This window comes from Coffea eugenioides, chromosome 9, assembly GCF_003713205.1.
Source record: "Coffea eugenioides isolate CCC68of chromosome 9, Ceug_1.0, whole genome shotgun sequence".
Lineage (NCBI taxonomy): Eukaryota > Viridiplantae > Streptophyta > Magnoliopsida > Gentianales > Rubiaceae > Coffea > Coffea eugenioides.
This window is the reverse complement of record NC_040043.1, coordinates 21,358,770-21,363,275: the sequence shown is the minus strand read 5'-3', so window position 1 is coordinate 21,363,275 and position 4,506 is coordinate 21,358,770.

Here is a 4,506-nt window from a genome sequence, read left to right as displayed (position 1 = left end):
TTTAACATCCATTTAAAATAATTTAAAATTCTTGAATCACACTTGAAAAGCTAAAAAGAGATGACACAACTAAGAGTACAAATCTTCCTTTTGGAGTATTCACACACTTGAATCACTCAAGATCTGATGTAGACTTAATTGTGTAAAAGTTATTTTGAAGAGTTGACTAATCCCTATTTATAAGGGACCAAAAAATTCTTCAATAAATGCTGTCAACGGATAGAAGGCAGATGGAAGGTCAGCTAGCCGTTGGTAGTGTCGGACGTCCGGTACTCTGATTTTATGCGTCCGAACGGAGACAGTGAGTTCAAGATGATTTCTTGCAATTCTTAGGACGTCCGATCCCTCCACAGTATACGTCCGAAAGTGAACTTGCAAATCCTTCTTCATTTCAATCGGATGGTTTGTGATGTGCAAATTTCTATCGAAGAAATGATCATTTTTACCATCATTTCAAATTTGTTGGTGCCCACTGATGGCCACAGAACTGATGCGAGCAAAATGGAGCTTTATCTATTTTACTGTTTTATTGAAAAAATCAGAATTGACTTTGGGTTTGTGATGTGCAAATTTCTGCTCAAGATTAGCACTGATAGTCATAGGAAGCTCTCTTATGGAAAATTTCTGACTCCTATCTTTGCCCATTTTAAAATCCCTTTTACTGGAAAATCACCCAAAGACAGTGCATTAACAGTTTTCTCACAAGCATATTTTGAAAGAAAAAATCTAAAATTTTTTGAGGGCCATTGGTGTTATAAGGAGACAGTTGCAGAGACTAGGAGAAAGAACCTTCACGAAACCCCTGTCTCTCCTAGGACTCCTCATGATCAATCAATGTATGTCTCTCCATTCACCATCCACCCTAGAAAATCAGCCAGCAAGTCACTCTCTTCCAATTCTGAGGTCATCTCCTTACTTGAGGATCTCAAACAGCATGTTCTGCTCATTGAAGATGGTCTCATGATGACCATGTCCCCTGCCCAGCAGTCTATTTTTATTAAAAAAATGAATCTCCTTGTGCCTCCAATCCCAGAATTCAATGAAAACGCTCATAAAAAAGAGCCAAGATCTCAGCCTACAGAGCATACTCCTGGTACTGAACCCACTCCAGAAGCACATGCTTCCAGCTCTCAGCCCAAAGATAAAGGCAAGGCTCCAGTAACTGAGGAGGCAACTGAAGAAGATGATGAAGAGACTGAGAAAGAAGACCAAGTGGATCCTTAGCAGTTTCGTCTAACCAAGAGAAGACCTGGATCGTCTAAAATCACCATCTAGGCACTGTTAGGACACTGCACTTCATTATTAGGACAATAGTTTATCTTTTGCACTGAAAAACCTTTAGTATGCTATATATTAAGGATCATATTCCTCTATTGGTCTGTAAAACTGGTGCTATTCTGTTAACTGATATTTTTTTTTTATGCTTCTTCTATGAATGGATGTCTTTATCCTTTGCTGTGAATGATTCTGGTTGGCTTTTGCTGATTACTGCCTGTTTGGATTTTGCTGATTCTGGATGGATGCTGATACTGTTGCTAATATTGTTGGATATATTTCGTCTGATTGATAATTCCTATTGAATGTTGACAAATCTGTTTGGTACAACTATTGATCATGTGGCTGTTTTATGATGACAAAAAGAGAGAGAAAATGGATATGAAACTTATAAGTGAGGGGGAGTTGCGAATACTCTTGACATGGAATCTATAAGTAAGGGGGAGTCGGTTTGAGGGGGAGTTGCGAATACGCTCGCATTATGCAAGGGGGAGCTGCAATCAAAATTCTAAATTTCTTTTTGCTATATCCAATGTTTTGTCATCATCAAAAAGTTATGGACTGAGATATACATGTGAAGAATGAAAAAATTTATTTTATGAAATGTGAGGAACAAAAAAATTCATTTTGTAAAATGTGAGGGACTATAAATCGAATTATATAAAATTTGATTTGACAATTTTGCCCTTAAAAATGATCATGTATAAGGCACGTGATAGATTTCGACTAAAAACTAGTCAAAAACCTAGGTAGGGATCAAATTTGATCAATATGAATTTGTAAAAGATATAAAATTACACTTTTAAAAGTAAATGATGAAAAAAGTCATTTTACAAAATGTAAAGGATGTTTTAAACGATTTCCCCCCAAATATTTTTACTAAAGTTGATTTATTTGCTAAATTTTAATTTTGACCAATGTAGTTCTTGAACTTGATTTTTGGATCCAAATAAGTCTCTCCACAATGATGCCATCACCTAAAATTAACCGTGCTCCTAATTTAGGGATAATTTCAGAAACCTCGCCTGAGATTTCTAATAATCTCACTAGCCTCGCCTCCTTTGAAATTTGTAAAATTACACAAATCTTTCCTAAAGTTAAGGTTTTGATAACAAAATTAGTCCAATTAAAAAAAGTAGTATTAAAAAGTGTTAGGATCGTAGACAACCAAATGAAAGAGATAAGCAGTGTAAAAATCACAAACGTAACAATAAATAAATAAAAAGGAAAGAATTGCAAACCAATTAACTACCAAACTCCTCTTGAGCTTGTAGATTAATTCAAATAAACTTCTTCAAGTTGATGAATTACAATCACTCTTGCGTATAAAGGAAGGTTCACCTCCTCCTTACCCCGAACACCACTCGGTCAAGCCAGGAAGTTTTACTATCCCTCAGGACAACCCTCATAGAGTTACACTCATGAAGTATTCACTCACAAATGAAAATTTTACAATGAACCTCACACCACTAAGACTACAAATCTTTTTTGAAGAGTATTTTCTCACTTAAATCACTCTAGATCTTTTGTATCTTCAGTGTGCAAAAGTTATTTGAAGTATCTGACCAACCACTATTTATATAGGATCAAGAAAGTGCCTCATTATTGCTTCTAACGGATAGAAAGCAGCTGAAAAGTCAACTAGCCGTTGGAGTGTCGGACGTCCGGTACTCCTGTTTTTTGTGTCCGACAGCAGGCAGTGAGTTTGAAAAATTTCTTCAATTCTATCGGACGTCCGGTGCAAGCTCTTTGTGCGTCCGACAGCAAACAAAGAGATTTGAGAAATCATCTTGTTTCTATCGGACGTCCGGTGGAAACATATTTAGCGTCCGATGGTTTCGTCGACTCTGAAGGATCCTATCAGACGTCCGAAGCATGCGTCTGAAGTTGTGCAATGATTATCGGACGTCCGGTACTGTCATCACAAGCGTCCGACAACTTTCAGCAACCTTTGTCTTCTTTCAATTGCACTTGTTCATGGAATCAAATAACTTCATAACTGAAAGTATATCTTGAAGAAATATTAGTATTATCCATCGTTTTGTAAACATCAAAAGTTAGGGACTAAGGTCAACATTCTCCCCCTTTTTGATGATAACAAAATAATGGATGAAAAAATGAAAAAGATTGAGCAAATGAATATAAGTTCCCCCTCACTCATTGCATCCAAACTTATAATTTTATAAAATCTCCCCCTAACACATAGCATCCATTTCTCCCCCTTTTTGTCATCATAAGATGAGAGTAAAAATCAGTTACCAAAATCCAGCAACAATAACAGAGAATCCAATATTCCAAATAAAAATAGAGAAATAACAGCAATCACCAACATATCACAGTAAATCATCATGAGATCAGCATTATTCTTTTTTCTCCCTTTTTGACATCATACAAATTCAGTAAAAAATCAGGAAAAACTCAGATCAAAACATCAGAAATATCAAAAGAGAATTACAAAAAAAACATTATGAACAAGAATCTCATCAATCTTACCAATATCTCCTACTTGTTAGAGTTAGTATCATGTCTAACTATCCACATGCATTTCATGCATTTTTTATATTCTTTCTCACATAGCAATCACTTTTCATGTGACCTTTTTGACAACAGAAATTACACATAATCAATGAGTTATTTACATGAACAGGTTTAATAAATCTTATTTGTTTTCTCTTATAAATAGTAAATTCGTTTGAATTAGAATTCAATCTATTCTTTTGAAAACAGACTTGTTTCTTGTGTGTAAGCAACTCATTTAAACCATCCATTCTACGTTTCAAATCACCTTGTTCCTTTTTGAACAATTCACAAAGTTTTGTTTTTTTATCAAGCTCAAAGTGTAAAGCAGTCTCACTCTTTTTGAAGTAATCATTTTCAGCTTCCAACTTTTTATTTTGTTGAAAAAGATTTGCATTATCTCGAAGCAAAAAACTAATTTTCTGTTTTAACTCCTTATTTCTAGCATAGGATTCTTTCAAACTATCATGCAATTTAATAATGAAAGATTCAAGATCATCATCAGTTTCATCATCACTTTCAAATTGAGAGTTACAAGTTGTTACCTCATCATCTCCAATGGCCATAAAAGCCAATTGAGCAGATTCTTCTTCCTCTTCAATTTCACCATCGGAGTTGCACTCATTCCATGTGAATTGAAAGTTGTTGAATCTTGGCTTTCTTTCACCGTTCCTCTTCTTCATTGGACACTCACTCATGTAGTGTCCAAGTTGG